The sequence below is a fragment of the Anas platyrhynchos genome, chromosome 1 (assembly GCF_047663525.1).
Source record: "Anas platyrhynchos isolate ZD024472 breed Pekin duck chromosome 1, IASCAAS_PekinDuck_T2T, whole genome shotgun sequence".
Classification (NCBI taxonomy): Eukaryota; Metazoa; Chordata; class Aves; order Anseriformes; family Anatidae; genus Anas; species Anas platyrhynchos.
In genome coordinates this window covers 59,424,096-59,442,222 of record NC_092587.1, presented here as the reverse complement: position 1 = coordinate 59,442,222, position 18,127 = coordinate 59,424,096, and the positions used below count along the sequence as shown (strand labels likewise).

At 47.6% G+C, this 18,127-nt stretch overlaps 1 protein-coding gene across 7 annotated transcripts in view; it reads right to left on the bottom strand.

The window, feature by feature from the left end:
- The window catches only part of HIPK2 (homeodomain interacting protein kinase 2), a 133,051-nt gene that overhangs the window by 96,620 nt on the left and 18,304 nt on the right, over positions 1 to 18,127 (bottom strand). The gene's annotated exons all lie outside the window — the stretch shown is intronic.

The following is an 18,127-nucleotide window of genomic DNA, read 5'->3' as shown; positions in this document are numbered from 1 at the left end:
TCTCCACCCACCTCAGCCCAGAGGGCGAAAAAATACACTTTGGGGACTCAAGACGGAACAGCTTGAAAGTCACTGATGTTTTCTTCTGTTTCATTCACAGCACTTAGTGCTGATTTATAAACGTGGCCTTTGCAGTGGCAGGAGACCAAGCCCCTGCCCTGTATTAAGTAGGCAGGAAGACCTTCCGCAGTACCTGCAGAGCTGCCAGTGCGCTGTAACCAGAGGCTGCTTGCTGACTGCTGGGAGAACGACAGAGCCTGCTTGAAAAATACTGTCGAAAGCACACGGCATGTGTTCAGCATATAAATGATGCGCACAAGACACTCCTGAAATAAATATCTTCCACTTCTCCCCAGAGAGGCACAGGCCTGAAAACTCATATACACACCCGGGTTAAGGAGGCAATGAAAAGGGGATCTGCCAGGTATGTCTAATGTATTGCACTTTCAAAATAGCCGTGTCTAAAGCACGGCACTCTTTGTCAAGGTGGCCTCTGTGAGGCCTCTTCTGAGGCATTGTCCCCGGTACCACACGCTTCTGGCTCCTTAAAGCTGACGTCCCTGGAGGCTACGCAAATTCCTTCCCCTGTGCTACCGAGTGTCTGGAGACAACCTCAAAGGAGAGTTCAGACCTCAACAGCCTCGGCTCCTTCCTGTCCTTGGTGAGCAGAAGATGTCAAGAGGAAAATCCCTCTGCCTTCCTGCTCCGCTTTTCCTGTCCTGCTACTAAAACTGTCTCGTCCTAATTAGTAGTTTCTTAACTGCTTCAGCAGAGCATGGCGGCTCTCAGGGAAGTGACAGAGCCTGCCGCCTGCACTGCTCCAGACCTGGCTTCGTGCAGCTCCGAGCTGCCTTCCTGGATCCATGTCCCACGGCCAGGGGAAGAACACTTTCCAACACACAGCGAGACGGCCAGGAACCTCTGACCGCCACCATCTTCACAACCCCTGTCCCACAGCCACCTCGACTGCCCTCCTACAGAGGTTGTGAGGTGGGCGAGCCATCCACATGGGGCCTGGCCGCTGCCACCCCAGGTGGGAGCCATGGTGAGCGGCCCTGGGGGAGCTGGGTGAGTCGGAGCCACCACACGTCCCACACAGAGGGACAAGGAGGCAGGCCCCATGCTGCTGATGGCAACCCAGAGGCTGAGCCAGCCCCGTCCACCCACAGCCACCGCATCTGGTGGGTCGCTAGATGGTGCCGTGCGAGCTGGCTTCAGGCTGTGGGCAACTGCTTAAATAATCCTGCTATACATCTGAAACACCATACTCCAAGGAATTAGTGAACAGAAGCCACTGCCAGCCACAGCCCTCCCTCTGAACCATCTGTGCCGTCTTTTATTTTGTCTCTGTAGACCCAAGTCAAGTCCCTGCAACACAAAGCCTTTCCTTCAGAACTCAGTGACCACAATCCCACTTCTCACCACTACAAAACTCCACTCTCCCGTATCCACTCTAAGCCACAAGACCCTACTATTAGCCATCTTCTTTTATCTAGAAACATCACGATTCCTATTCATCTTTTTAATGTGGGTTCAGGTGCCCACGAACCTGAGTAACAAGTTGTGGGCTCTTTGACATGTTTCTGGTTTTAGGCACATGAAGTAAAATCTCAGAGACAAACATACACACTGTATTTAAGTCCTTAATTACACCTCAGTGAAGGATTCTTTCAGGGTCACCTCCGTCTCCCACTTTAATGAATTGCAGTAATGACAAGAGATATTATAGATTTCCTCTGTAAATCCTGTGGCTAGTTTATGTTTCACATTACAGTTCATTAATGATGCAACACCTGAGAACGCAGGTTAAAGTATTCCTCACCAGCGGCTTGGCGGCCTCATTATTTCCCTGCAGATGCTGCAGCCACCAGACCGGACACCGACTTTAGGCCTCGGTGTGAGAGGGGCCAGCAGTCATGCTGCGCTGAGCAGGCAGGGGCTGAGACATCGGATCCCCTCCTGGAGGAAAACCCAGCACAATGTGAACAGTGGAAAACTTTCTCTCCGGGGCCACGGGGATGGAAATGAGGGCAGCAGGTGAATATGTTTGTTTTGACAAAACAGAACTTGACTGCAGTAAATAAACTCCCTTCAGCATACCTGTCAAAAGGGTATACCTCTATGGGTATCATACCGTACCTCTATGGGTATCATGCGATAACGCTGCAAAAGCTCTGCCAGGACATCGCCGGACATAATGTAAGAGAGCTGGGAGCCTGCAGTGCCCAAGGCAGGTCCCAGCAGCTCCAGAAGGCAGATGAATAGCCCTGCCTTATGAACCTCACTGAGCAACAGCCCTCCTGAGCCAGAGAGAGAAGTCTACAGCTCCTGTGAGGACTGCTGGAGTCCCAGCAGCAAAATGAGGTGACAAGCAATAAGGACAGAGGCGACAGCAGCACCTGCAAGCCTTCGAGATCTGCCTGAGAGTGTGAAGAAACTTATGCATGATCTCAATGCACAGACATTTTAGGAAAGTAGGTGTCAATGAAGTCAGGAACAAGTTTTACAAACAACCACTTGGTACTCCCGAGAGAAGCAAACCTCCTCTGGAGACAGACTGGGGATGAGAAAGAAAGAACAAGGCCACGCCGGGCAGGTGGGATTGACAGCAGCCCTGCTTTGAAGCTCTGTCTTCTAAGGCACTGATGAGTGTCTAACAACACTCTGCCAAAGATGTCCCTCTTTTCAGCTTCTCCCAGACAGGCAGGCACAGGAGAGGCTGGTGCCCAGCTGGGGGCTGTGGGCAGGGTGCTGGGAGAGCCATCAGACTGGCTGCTGGAGGAGCAGACTGTGGTGACACAGCAGTGCCATGCCGAATGAGACATGGCACATGTCTGTAACACCACGCTTCAGCCAGCTCCTCCAGTGATGGTGATGGCCAGTGGAGATGGGAAAGAATGCTACCAAGGAGTGCTCTGTGGCTGCCCCACCGTGAAGCCAAAATGGTGCCAGATGAACCTGTAAGTGGCAATTTGCATTTATGTGCCAGGCAACAGCACGTGTTCCGGCCAGCCTCCTTCCTCCCATCACATATCCTCCATGGAGGGTGAGTGGAGCAAATGGCAACCACAGCATTTCTATAGACCCTGAAGCTTCCTTTGGAGAGCTGTACAAGACAGACTGAGAACTAAATATGACTCCGGCCAGGGCTTGCCCTGTGCTGAAGCTTAGCACGTGTGTGGGTCCATACGTCCAACCTCCCAACAGATCTGTAACACGAGAGTCTCTGGGCTCCCACCAGCTCCGTCTCTGATTACTGCTTGCTGACGGAGTTGCATCCTGGAAGCAGAACTGAAAATAAGAAGGCTCTCTCTCAGTGTGACTCTGCTTTCCAGGCAGCGTGGGTCACGTCACCCAGCTGGGTCACTTCAGTTTCCTTCTTCCAAATAGGGGGGACAACAGTATCCCCATACTACCAAGGAAAGAGAGCATTTGCTTCATTTTCCACCCCATATCCCACAGAGTTCACTAGCTGCCCTACCTGCCTGTCAGCAATATTAGTTCCCAGAAAAGGGCTCCAGGGGCTCTGGAAAAGGGACCAAAATGAATCAGCATTTGCCTCTGCTGCCCTGCCTGTGCCCCCATCACCCACACAGCGCTGGCAAACTCGTGGAAAGGATGTTTGGGCTTTTTCCACCACTGCTGCCTCTCCACCTGGATGCCTTCCCACCTGTAAATATTAGCTTTGTAATGGCAGTGACTCCAACTCGCCCGCAAGTGCAGTAAAACCACAGGGAATGGCTGGCACCTCGCATACTTCACTTGTCAGAAGGAACCCTACCTGTGAAGGCAGGACATGGGCAAGGCTTGTTGGAGTCTCAGGCTGAGCCTCTCACTCCCACAGGATTTTTTCATAAGTGTTTCATTTGCAAAGAGGCAATTGCATGACATTCAGCGCTTGCTTTGTTTACGAAATCTGAAACTCAGATCAAGCACTAGCTGGGCTGAAAAGGTCAGCTTGCCTGTTCGCAAAGTCCCTCCCTTCATTTCATTTCCGTCAGGATACAGACCTGTTGGAGAGAAACAAGCCTCTGGTGAGGTTTGGACGAAATACGCAGGATCCGAGCTGCAAAGGAAGATGAAGATGCGAGGAGAAAGGTAGGGAAGCTGGGCACGGAGCTGTGCCAGATCAGGAAATTGAGATAGACTGATTTGGTGACCTCCTGACTATCCCAAAGCCAGGGTTAACTACATCACCTCGCTTCTGCAGCAACATCTCCCTTTCAAATAACAATGACCAAAGACACGACTTACAGCACCCTACATCGAGAGCTATGGGGTGTTTCAAAAAATTAAGAAAAAAAGGGTACTTCAGGTTGACTGTTTGACCTGCGCTTTAAGTAGTTAAAACAATTCTGTAAATAACCTGTCTTCCATAGGCACAGAAAGACACCTACACAGAGAAAAGCCCTTCAGTTGTGGAAGGAAAACACATATTGAGCATGTGTTTTTCAGCCTGCCTTCTGGACTTTAGCCTTCCCATTGCTCAGGGTCAAGAAAAGTTCCAAAAGTGAAAATGGTGGCCAAACAGTCACAATTTTTACTGTTATCCACAGCTCTTGATTTGTATTCTGAAGTGAGTATAAAACCAAAGATGTATGAAATGTGAAGGGCTGGGGCCTCCAGCACAGCTCAGAACTAGGATGGGCAGAGGTACACGATGGGATGGGGAGGCACTGGGTTGAAGGTTTGGATGTAAATGAATTTCTCCTCAAAAACACCGATTCAGTCATCTCTCTATTTCACAGGCAGCATCTGAAAAGAGTGGCCCTGCAGGAAAGTGCCACATAACAAGTTTGTCTTGATCCCTTCTTCTTTGAGAATGCCAAGTAGTTTGTAGTGAACCAAAGTGACAACGAGCCGCAGTGCTCCCTACGAGAGCACCCAGTGCTATCACAAGTATCCTTGAGAACCCTTGTTAATGTGATCATCCATAAATCCCAGTGATTTTATTTTTATTTTTTATCTGAGGTTGCACTGATCTCTGTCACACCAAACACACGGCCACACTCAGACACACATGCACATGCCTGCACATGCACAGCCACAGAATGACCCATGTAGGCAACAAACCTCTCCTCCAAAAGAAACGAGTGAAGCTATTCAGGTACCTCAAGCAATCCTGCAGAAGTGCTTCCAGACACCGTTCTGCCCCACACCGCTGACTTGCTGTGGGCGATGGGGTCTGGCAGCACCTGCCTGGTCTCTCACTGTCTTCACAACCTTCTTTTTAAGCAAGGTCCCACAGGACCGGGGCCAGTTCAGTGTGCAGAAAAGAAGCCTGGTTAGTCAAGGATGAGCAGCCTAGGTGATGCTCGAAGCTCTTGTTAACACAGAAAGAAAACCTGGTTTAGGCATGGGGATAAATTACATGAAAGATTTCAGAGCCTTGAAGAGTAAACATCCAAGAGCTCAGGAAAGGATATCTGACTTGAGAAGGAGGGATATAAGGCCCTTGTGTGTGATGAAGAAGCTGAGGGATACCAGTAACTGCCTACTCCCCCTCAAAGCTCTAAAAGAGAAGAAATCAGAGGAAGTCATTAAGAGAAAAAAAAACAATAAAAACCTCCACGTGTACCGGCAGAACTCCCTATCTACCATCAGTCTCTCCCCCAGGTTTCTCTTTTGTGCAAGATATGATTATTTATTGACATATTTACTTACTCGGCTCTGCACTGCTTAATGCCATGGCTTCAAGGCTTCTTGCACTAGCAAGACTAAAGAATGACATAAGAGGAACAAAGCTGAACCTGAAGATCCAGCACAATACATACCAAAAGCCTTCTGTGGTGCACGCTACTGCCGTGATGGGCTACAGCTTCAAAAACAGGGCCCTCAGCTGAGACAGCCCCACCATCAGACCTGCTGTACGTGCTCCTCTTCAACCAAGAAAGTGCAGCCTTGGTGGTACTTGGTGGTACAGAGAAAGATAACCCTTGGTGCAACTTTGCTCCAGTCTGCTTGTGCTTTAGAGATGACAGACAGTGCCCTGAATGGCACCTTGCAGAGACAAAGGTACCTGAGCACACCTCAAGCCATGTACGACTGCCTTCATTTGTCACTGCCAGTAACACGTGTGGCACTCGTGGGCACGTCACAGTAGCTGAAGCCAAACCTACCGAATCAAAAATCCATATTAGAAAGGATAGTTAGCTACAGACAATAGGCTAGCCAAATAAAGGTGTTGTCAGGCCTGCATTTCATCCATGGTCCTACATTGGTGACCTGATGTGTCACTATACACTTTTAACAGGCTGCAGCCACTTACCTAATCTCTTCCATAAGCATCTTCTTGGCACTAATACAGCCGTTTTGCAGCCATGTCCTTTAAAGCCACAACACACAGCTCTTTCTTTTCTATACAGCAAAGAAGTTAGGTAATTCAGGCTAGATACAATGGGACAAGTTCAGCATCATCAAGGCATCAGTGACAGCACAGCCAAGCTGTCCACGGTCTCACCTACTGTTTTTGACCAAAGATGAAAATAAAGTCAGGCCAAATGGAGTCAAGGGGAAAGAAGAGATTCTGGGAAAGTAAGCTCTGAGTGATTTCTCACAAGAAGCAAACACACTTCTGTTTCCACAGGATCCAGAAAAACAAATCAGTAACATCTTGTAGTCAATCACACGAGCTTTTGATAGCTCTATGAGAACCTTGGACACCTTATGTCTAACATAAGAATGCCTGGAGAGAAAAGCTGCCTGAGGTGGGCCTATGGCTGTTGCTATAGTGATTATGAGAATCCCAGTAAATGATGAGAGGGGGAAACTGCCAAAAAAACAAACCCAAAAACAGCTAAAGGAATTTAGTACCAAAAGCCCCGTGAGCATTCGTGAGGCCTTCTGCACTCAAAACTCATGGAGAGCTTTCAAAAACTTTCCCAAAACAAATATCCCTGTGGATGAAGAGGCTGGAAACTAGACTCAGCAGAAGTACGGTAACTGGGGAAAGAATTTCAGTGGGAAGGGGGCCAGTTTACACCCCATATAAACACCCAATTAATTCAAAGTTTGCAGCACTCCTTTGTGGACATAGTCCCCGGGTTTGGTCATTATTCATATCTGAAAATAGCCACGCTTCCCTCTTCAGTCCTTCTTGGGCTCATGGGAGATGGAAATGAGTCACCAGAGGACCAGCTGAGTCATTCAGCCAAAGCTTGGGAAGAGATGCAGAATTGGTCATCACATCCATGATTAAAACGTGGATGACGGCAGCTGTCCTAGCAACCAGCCATGCACGAAGCAGCGCGGGCTGGAGACCACTACCAGACGTTACTTGAAGGCAGACAGAAAGAGGCCTTAAACGAAACTAGGACAAGGCCAAACAAGCCGGATCTGCACCCGACACAAAGCCCTTCTTCCCCTGGTCCCCCACCCTGGCCACGTTAGGAAAAAGGGGGCTCCTTCTCTCGGAAATGCCCTCCTCCATCTTCCAGATGACCGTCAATTTCAAGCTGCATTTTCCAACTTCTACGAGCCAAAGCCCCAATTTGTTCCATTTCCTTAGTGTATCATCAAACCTTAACAAAACCCGTTTCAATATACAACCTACCTGAGGGCCAAACAACTATGACCTTTCAAGAACACGGCTCTGTATTTCATTTCGATGTCTATTGTTTTCAGAACAAAAGGGAGCGGGGCGATTGCTTTTGAGCACAGAAAATGTATTTACCTAACAGGCTTTTTTATGGCGATTATGAAAGTTTTGTGAGTGAGTTCAGTGGGAGACTGCTAGGCCCGGCCTGAGTCAGGCAGGCTGTGAGCAGATGCAGTTCAAGCTACCTCGGCTTGGCCTGGACAATGCAGCACAACCTCACATTTCGGTACCCAGCACGGGGTGTTGATCCTGACCTGTGCCCAGCCCGGCTGAATGTGGTATCACACTGGGCACACACACACCATCAGGCACGTCTCTGGCTCATTGGGACGGGCAAGAAGCACAGGGTGGGACCTCAGTCCCACAAAAGTCAGTCACGTGCATAAAGTTCACAATGGACACGTTCATACCAGCACCTACAAAATCAGCGCCCTGTGACACGGAGTTTGTCTTAATCTCTGTTCACGTTTATGGTATTCTGGCAAAAGTAGAAAAAAATAGATGTCACTGAGTGACAAAAAATCACTGGGGGCTACAGAAAGCCCTAATATTAACTACTATGGAAATATTTACTTCACAGAGGAGACAAATAAAAGGGAGAAGATGTAGCTCTACAGCAAAATGAATAATAGGTAGATCTCCAGGGAACATCTGTTCTCCCCGTGTTGTCATGGAAGAATAACATTGACTTGAAAGGACTGGAGCACATTTCACAGCTGCTCGGGGAAACCCGTCTCGTATGGCTCACCATCGCCCTCTGAAACGCACTGCCACAAGATGCCAGAGCCAGCAGCCTGCGGGACTCCAAAGCAGTTATGGGGACAACTCATGGGGCCAACAGACAGTGCAGGGCCCTGTGGCCCCCCTAGAAAACCTGCTCTCGGCTGGCCCTAGCAGCAGCGGTGTGTGGCACCGAGTGATGAGAGGTGAGATGGCACAGGCCAGGCTTCCACAGAACTGCTCCATATTTCCCAACTCCTGATGCCACTCTTGTTTTTTTTTCTTAATCCTTCCTTCCAGCGTGTTCCTGGGTTTCAGCGAGGCTGCCATGCATCTGTGCCTCTGCTCCCAGCCCCTCAAAAAAGAAAGAAAAGGGAAGGAAAGCTGAGAGGTTTGGATGGGCATCCACGAGCAAAGGCCCAACCAGCCAGTGTAACGCTGGAGCCTTAGGGAAGACAGGTGTCAAACAGAAGCAGGTGTGATGGACATGGTCTTTTAAAGACTCAGCAGTAGAGACTCTGAGCTGTTAAAATGAAATGATAACACAGCCCACGCTCTGCAGGGACAGAAAATAAATATGAAATTGGATCCTGGCAGCACCGCTAGATCCCCAAACTGACCCTCCCTCTCCTTGCTCTGCCTGCTCCAAGAAACAGGCTATTCCTGGAGGAGTTTTAAAACATAAAGTCCAGGCAAGTGTTCTGATGTCCCCTCTGCTTCCCAAAGCCTACAAGAGCAGCTCTCTGGAGCAGCCCCTGCACCCGGAGCCCTCCGGGTCCTGGCATGAGGGGCTGTGCTCGTACCAGCCGCGAGCGGTGCAGCAAACGGAGCGTGTGGCTCAGCACACGCAAGCTACAGAAAACTTGTCAGACTGTGGAAGACATGAATCATATGGATTGCCACAACAGCAACAGAGTGTGTGCAGCCCTGCAAAACAAACAAACAAACAAAAAAATCCACAGACATCCCAAAACACAGATTTAAGTAGATGGCCACTCTCCCAAGGCTGCCGGTATAGTTATGCTACAGGGCTTGCCTGAAAAATATAGATACCTTCCTGGCTTGTGACACTTTAGAAATGCTTCTGCATGGGGAAAAGCAAGAGTAACACTCAGGCTCTTCCCACTGGGCACCTGGACCCTGACCAAGTAGACACCTGGGTTGCCTGGGATGCTGGAAGTGGGCAAATTCTTGCAGTAAATGCTGCTCATTAGTCACTGGGGGCTGTGGCTGCAGAGGCTGCTCAGGATCTTTTGGAAAACACACCTCCGAGTGCACTTAGCCAGCTGGTCGTAGGTGCTGGCTGCCTTATACCACTCCTGCAGCCTGCGTTTGGATGTAGGCAGGAAAGCTATGCTGGAGAAACGGCTCTTTGCTCATGGAAGTCCTCTTCCTCTTGGAGCCCTCAGTGCAGCCTTGACACATGCCTCACCTTCTAACCAGCGACTGCGAGAGTGTGACCCAAGAAATGAATTAGGCTGGCAAAAGTAAAGGTTCAAGGCCAGTTTGTTTGTTTTTCCTGGAGGACCCAGGCCAACAACTCCAGCTTTTCCAGGTCAAGCCAGTGTCTGCATTAGAAAATATTCAATAAATTCTTTATTTAACTGTTCCCCTAGGGCAGCCGGCTAGACCCTCATGCTCCAGGCACGTGGGTCTGTGTCTGAGTTTAAGCACATGAATTCTTAACTGACTTCAGCAGGATAACTCACACATTTAAAGCTAACCACATGTGTAAGCGTTTGCAGGATCAGCGCATTAGTCATCTTCCCTTGTTTTCTGCAAGGGGTTTTGTGTAGAAAAAGCAGTAAAGAAAAAAAAAGCAAAAACCCCCACAAAACTTGCAGATACAGTTTAGGTACCCGAGTCATACTTGAAGCTAAATTAAATCCCTCTCTCCCACTCTCCCTTTTTTTAAACTAAGTCATTTTCTACCAGTTCAGTATTTGGTCTGCTGAAGCATTTAACTGATTGAAAAAGAAATCCTGGGGAAGGTTTGGTCTAGAGAACCGATGCCGACTCTCTAAGTTACAAGCCCGCAGAAGACCTGCACAGGCATTCAGCAGGAGTCCTTGTCCCACAACATCTTGTGGATTTTCCCCTTCCTTCATTCCCCACAGCCAGCACCATGCAAATTCGAAAAGACTCCCTGGTCTGGCAGAGCTCATCTGCTCCTGCTGCGCGTTCTCCACCTGGGGTGAAGAATCCTCTTTGTGCCACGGCGCTGTCACTGCGGCCAGCGGTGAGGTCACAGACCTAGTATTGTGGCTTCAGCTGGGAAAAGAAGCAGCGGGAACAGATGAACTCTAAAAACAAAGATATTGTTCTGATGTAAACAGCCCTCACAGAAAAAAATAAAAATAAAAATGGTATTAATAAAAATATGATAAATAGTTTTTTCTAGGCAGACCTCTCAAAGTCCCAGTGAGGTACTGAAAGGTTTCTCATTTTATTTCTGTTTTGCTAAAAAATGCAGCTCTGTTAGTTTAGAAATAAACATCTTCTATCTTTTTTTTTTTTTTTAAATACCTTCATGTCTCATCATTGTCCCAGAATAAGCAAACACCATTGCTGTGTAAAGAAACAGGTCTCAGGAAATAATGAACTGCGTGTTTCCAAAACGCTCCATAAATCCACAGGCAGCTTGCAAATACCGCCCGGTCTCCTGTGTGAGGGTTGTTGTTTTTCATAGAAGTCACGTATTAATGCATTTTGAAAAAGACCTTAGCCCCATTCAATCACAACCCTTCCACCTTCACACTGAAAACCAGAGGTTATAATTACACCCAGGAGCAGGAATAAATTAAAACAAGTGCTGGCGCCACCTTGTACTCTTTTTCTGAAAGCAAGGTGATCCCTTCTAACACGGCGGATGTGCTCTGGCCCAACTCAGAACAGCTCAGGCTGGTGTGAAGGGGCAAAGAGCAGATTTTCAAGAAACTTTTTCAGAGGTCAGAAGCAGAAGAATGCACTCCACGTCCTAGCATGTATCAGGTCTTCAGATGGGGGACAATACCTTCACCACCTTTCCTTCTGCCACCCAGGATCTCCAAGCTCTGGTGCCTTGCAAGCTCTGCAGCAGGGAGGTAGGGCACACACAGGTCACGGGTCAGACACTTTCACAGAATCACAGAATCACAGAATTTCTAGGTTGGAAGAGACCTCAAGATCATCGAGTCCAACCTCTAACCTAACACTAACAGTCCCCACTAAACCATATCCCTAAGCTCTACATCTAAACGTCTTTTGAAGACTTCCAGGGATGGTGACTCCACCACCTCCCTGGGCAGCCCGTTCCAGTGCCTCACAACCCTTTCAGTAAAGAAATTCTTCCTAACATCTAACCTAAAATTCCCCTGGCGTAACTTTAGCCCATTCCCCCTCGTCCTGTCACCAGGCACATGGGAGAACAGGCCAACCCCCACCTCTCTACAGCCTCCTTTAATGTACTTATACAGAGCAATAAGGTCACCCCTGAGCCTCCTCTTCTCTAGGCTGAACAAGCCCAGCTCCTTCAGCCGCTCCTCATAGGACTTGCTCTCCAGGCCCCTCACCAGCTTCGTCGCCCTTCTTTGGACCCGCTCAAGCACCTCGATGTCCTTCTTGTAGCGAGGGGCCCAAAACTGAACACAGTACTCGAGGTGCGGCCTCACCAGAGCCGAGTACAGGGGGACGATCACCTCCCTAGCCCTGCTGGTCACAGTGTTTCTGATACAAGCCAGGATGCCGTTGGCCTTCTTGGCCACCTGAGCACACTGCTGGCTCATATTCCACCCCTTAGTACTGGGTATTTGGGGAGCAGCAAATTGTGACAAAGTCAACACCCTGCAGTTAGGTTGTGGAGAACAGGAGGTGAGGACAACAGATGGATGAAATGCAGTGGACTCCCAAAGGGCTATGTTTAAGTACTCAGTCTCTTCATGCAGGCGCACGCTACACGAAGCAACACCACGGGACCACAGTCCCCTTGTTCCTCGCTCACAGGGTCCTCAGGTTGAGCAGGATCAGCTCCTCCACCCCGACTTCACCGGCATGGTTTCAAAAGAGCTGAGTAGGGCTGAGAGATCTCACCCAGATCTCTTCTGCCATCAAAAAATTTGGGGTGAAAAGGTATCCTGTGAAAGAGCAATGGCAGACCTGCTGAAATGAGCACTAAAATAGAAGAAATCCAGTTTCAAATAAATCAGTGTTCCTTCTGCAGTACTGGGCTGTGCCACCAGCAGTAGCACAGCGCTCAGACAGAAGCCCTGCAGGGTGAAGGCTACACAATGCTCCCCAGCTCCACACTCCCTCCCAGGACACAAGGCCAGGGGAAGTGCCTGAAATGCCAAGGAGCCCTCAGGTGCCCACGGAAAACAGAGTGCTGGACACCTTATTCCATGAGCAACAGGCCCACCACTCACTTTTAAATTATATTAAGTTATTTTTAGAGTTATACACTTAGGAGATGTCGGTTCAAATGCGTGCCTCCTAATGGATGAGTCAATAGCAGGGAATGTGAAAGGCATTTGCTATAAAAAAAAAAAAAGCAAGACAGAGAAATAGAAAGAGAAACTACGACTGCTTTAAAAAATTGCCTAATGCTTGAAGAACTGTAACACCCAGCCATTGCTGGCAGACCAACCCTCAACAAGCCTTTGTGAAAGCTCACAGATAGAAGGGGAAACATTGGCAGGACCTCAGTTATCAGCTTCTCGAGGGATACCACAAATAATAAGCAGTTCCCTCCCCAAAGTACCCTGTCGGCATCCTATCTTTACAAAAAAATGACTCTTAGATATTCTTTCTAAAATATAAACTTGCCACGTGTAGTCAAAATTAAAAAGAAATACAAGGCATTTTAAAAAGAAACTCCATGGGGAAAAGCAAGAGTGGAATAACCAAACATCAATTATGGAAGCCACATCAAGAAGAGGCTCTTGTGCAAAGGTTTTAGGGTTTAGGGATTTGAAGAAAATGTACGTTCTGGTTTGACTCATATGGTAGGCAGAGAACAAACAAGTTTCCTTAACTTGTACAGCTCAGTGATCTGCTCCTGTGCTAAACAGTAACCCTTTAAAGTCAGAGTACCTACACAACTCTTATCACTTCCAGCTCCAGGGTCATGGCAATCTTTGCTCTCTGCTCCTACCTGCTCCACAGCATCAAAATGAGCAGCTCCCTTCCACCCTAAGTCAGTGCAGAAGCAGCAGCAAAAACTACGGTGGCACGGGCGGACTCCTGCCGCAGCGTGAATCCCAGTCTCCCCGCAGCTTGGTCATCTGTAGTGTGATCGTGATTTGAACTCAAAACCCTCACCCAGAGCATCCTCCTCCCCTGCAACTGCCCCCACACGACTGTAAGCTTGTAACAGGCTGTGGGCAGCACTACTTCATTGTACCTGAGGAAATGCATATGGGTGAAAAAGCAAAATGAAAGAAAATGAGCAAAAGCAGAGAGATTTGGGGATGATTCTGCCTATGAGTCAGGGCAGGGTCATTTTCCCAAGTGTAACAATACCAGTCTCGTGTGTATATGAGAATTTCCCCAGGGCAGGACCTGGAAGAGGGAAAAACCAGGACTGTGAATACCCAGGGTAAAACAAGGAAGCGCCTTCCCACAAGACCCACAGCAAAAAGCAACAGGATGATCTTGTCCTAATTTAAAACAACTTTCAAGTCTGTTGGTTTGTGGCATTACTGTTTAATGGTACACAGAGTTACTGAAGCAAAACAGCATAAATTGAGTAGTTGTCATAAGGGAGAAAAAAAAAAAAGACATCTTGGTCTGTTTGGTTTTGTACCATCCCTGACTTTTCTCTACCTTGAGGGTCACACGTGCTCCAATACGCAATGTCTGGACAGAAGACTTCGCCAAGAATATTCTTCACTGATGACCGATGGCACAAGATGTTTCTCTGCCTTGTCTTCCAAAAGCAACAGCTGCTTATTATTCCTCATGCCCACTCCATGTGACAGACAATTACACAGAAAGCAAAACAGGTGAAAGCAAGATCATTTAAAGCTGCAAATCAAGAATGCGAGGCTTAGGAAACTTCATGTTTATGGCTGCCCGTGCGATCTTCCTTCACCCCCTTTTGCCTGGCTACGCTGCTAGAGCTGCTAATTGCATAACAGGCTATTTTTCTACAGGACCTCGGCCTCACCCGGTACACAGCATACACTGTGCTCATTTCGTGAGCAACTATTCAGTATTTCACCCTCTCCACATTGGTCGAGGTGTGGCCCCAAGCCTTGTTTACTAGGTACCCGTCAAACTGTTCAGCAGACGGAATTAGTAATTTACTCATGGGCTTCCCGACCATATGCATCATTAGAGTAACTGAATGTTTCACAAACATAAAGGAATGTATTTTCACAATTGCCCTCATAAAGTAAGACGCTGCATTATCCATATGGCATGGGCAGGGAATTGAGGCACTGAGAGATTAACATGAAAAGCTTCCACTAATTTTAACTGCCTAATTGAAACTCTTAGGTCCCAATTCTTCAGAGATTTGTTTTGTCTGCTGAGAAATGTGACAACAACAATTTTTTGTAAAGCTTAAAACTTGGCCAAGTTTGGGTTGATGCTCTCGAAGACAGCAGAAGGGGTGCATCTGACATATACTATGTGAATTTCCATGGGGCTGTTAAGGTGGGGGGTTGTTTTCTCATTTATTTGTACATTTTTTATTTTTAACATTCAGTAAAAACAGCAGAGAGCTGTTTTCTAACTATTCAGGCTGAAGCAGGTAACTGGGATGGAAAATTTTAGCCCAGAAAAATTTAACTTTGGAAAAGTGGTGAACAATCCAAAAGAGGGTTTTATACCACCGCTATAACATGTACTTTTCTGTCTCATGGATTATCTTATCCAGCTGCTGAAGAAACCACACGAGGCAGATATTACACTAACAAAACCAAGTCCAACTTAAATGCAAACTAACTATTCTGGTTCTGTTCAGATAAACAAGATTCATTTATTTTTTAATCTTAATGCACAATGAAGCCCTGCTACTCAGTTCCAAATAGCAACTTTTGCTTAGAGCATAAGCCCCGACTTCCCTCCTGTTCTCCTTGTAAGAGGAAGGCAGCTGAATATCAGGCATTATAGGCTGCAGTGGTCATAAGCTGGATAAAGGACAGACAGACAAACTACTCAGAGGCAGGGACTCTTGCATTGCTACCAGCCAATCCTTCCCCTGATTATTTACAAGGAGATTTAGAAAATCCTAAAAAAGAACCATCTTAAAATTTCAGGCAGAGATTCATCTGTGTTAATAGCAGCAAAGAAAGACAGACGGAGAGACAGACAGACAAGGGGGAAAACAATCAATCAATACATGGTGCCAGCCTTCTTCAGAGCAGTAAATTATTTTTAGAGAGACTTTTTGTAGCAGTGTTAGATCCAGCCTTGAAACCGTCCACTGACTTGGGTGGAAACAGCGCGACTGCATGCGAACTGGCAGAATTGGTTGCTCCATCACCTTGTGAGTGTGCAAGGACAGCCCTGGGATAATTCTGATGATTCCTCTCTGCCACCCAAGCTGTATTCCTGGTGAATGATGTTATAAGCTGTCCCTCCCCCTCGACACATAGCACACGCACACAGGGATGAACACAGACCCAGTTTCTCTGTCCTGCACTGAAACTCTTGCCATACATTCCTGCTTTCCAGCTAGTAACGTCTCCTGACTGCACTAACGTTGACTAATTTAGTATTTTTAATTACAGAGGGATTTACAGCACTGCACTACAGTGCTCTCCTTTATTATACCCCCTGTTTCTACTGGATCTAGGTACACTCTACATACAAAGTTGCACATTAGACAAATTACACTGCACATTAAGTAAATCTCTCTCTGGAAACAGGATTAGATGAAGAGGCAAATCTTCCTCACTCCTAGTGCATAAATTAGTATCTCTAAAATCAGCATCAAGAAAGAGTTCCACATCACTTTATGAAAAGCTAAAGATAGTTTAAACTTTCTCCACGAGGAATCAAGTTTATGTAGGAGATGCATTCTTTTTCTCCTATTTTGCTTAATAAATAAAACAGCTGGTCCGAGGAATCAGGTCAATCAGTGTCTGGAAAAAGCCCCATTAAAGCTGCTATATAACCTAGTTTCTCAAGCTGTACGAGGCATTCTAATATTGGAGAGGCAGGAGTCCATGAAGAGATAGCCCTTATGCCTCGGCTTCTGGCCCTTCAAGATTTTGCAGTATATTTACCACAAAATGTAGCAGTAATTGAGGTATCTTGCAAAAAGATAAGGAGCTGGGCTTTGAAGGAGCACAACAGACAACCTGATGCATCCAGACCTGTACATTAAATACAAATTTGGAGTGAACCACAGCCTCGTGAGCAATTCCCACACTACTCTCCCCTCACCACTACCTCCTTCCTTAGGAGGGCTGCAGGCCTTCATGGCCAAGAGGCCCAACACCTGCAACAGGTCCCTCTTTTAACCACGGGAGAGAAAAGATGGCATCAAGGAGCAAAACACAAGTCTTGCATGGCAAGTCCAAGCCTGAGAATTGTCCGCTGGGTATACTGCAAGTACCCTCCTTGAAGAGCCCTGGCTGGTTTGGAAAATGTAGCCTTTCCTTTCATCCACAGCTTTGAAAAGGCTCTAAAAAAAGTATCACAATCCTCACCCCATAGAGACCAAAGATGGAACCAAAAGAAAGTGATTTGCCCAAGCTTCACAGCAAGGCAGCAGAACAACTGGGAAATGAAACCTCCTGACCCACAACCCGAGGTTTTAGCCTCTTAAATAAGGACTCTCTTTCCTCATTAAAAAACTAAGAATGGGAAGAGAAAGAGGAATCTTCTGCAGATACAATGAACTTGGCCCTTAGAGGGCTAATGACCTGAAATACTTTTTTTTTTTTTTCCTTCTCACCTCCATTTCCCCTGATAAAGTTACTGTAACTTCAAGGACTGTCATCCTTTACTGGTCTATTTTCACTTAATGTGTCGGCTCGACATCATTTTCCCAGCATTCTGCAGCCAGAGACCGCTCTTCCCAGTGAGGAAGTTACCTCCTCTCTTCCAGCCTATCTGGATGTCCTACCAACACCCTGGATGGAGACCATCCGCTTTCTGTACCATGCTGAGGGGCACCAAAGCCCCATCCGCTGGTCTCAGCCTGCGGTACGTGGCAGCCTGAAAGGGCACCCTGGAGGTAAAACCTGGCTGTTCCCTATTAATTTTTAATTTCAGTAATGGCCCCAGGGAAAGGAGGGAGATATAGGTCAGAGACTTAGGGGGCTGAGGAGTAACTCGATGTCTTCTTTCTCTTTCTCTTCCTCCCTTTTTTTTTTTTTTTTTTTAATCTTCCAAATTCAGAAACAGGGGGGTTTCCCTCTGTATTTCTCATTTACTCCTCGAACATTACAGGCATTAGTCAGCAAACTCCTGCTCTTCCTTCAGCGAGTCCCTGACGCTTGCGGAGTGACTAACCCTCCTCTCTGCACACTTCAGCTCAACAGTTGCATCTGCTCCTTCCCCACAAAGAAGGGACCTCCACGTTACGCGTGTGGTGGTCACCGCAAGGCTCACCCCTACACAGACCGTGCTCACACACAGCTGAAGAGCCACGAGGTGATGGTAGGGCCTGCGTGCAGGTCACTTCTCAGCTTCCCCAAACTGGGAAGCAGTCATTGCCTAAAGCACCGGGATGTGGAGAGTACCACAAAAGCAGACCCAAGTAGCTGGGGATCTTTGGGGACAGCCTGGCCCGCGTGGGTCACTTTGCCTCCAGGTGCCTTTCCTTCCCGGGCCTGAGCCCTTCAGGCCTAACGCAGCACACGCAAGGTGGGCTGCTGA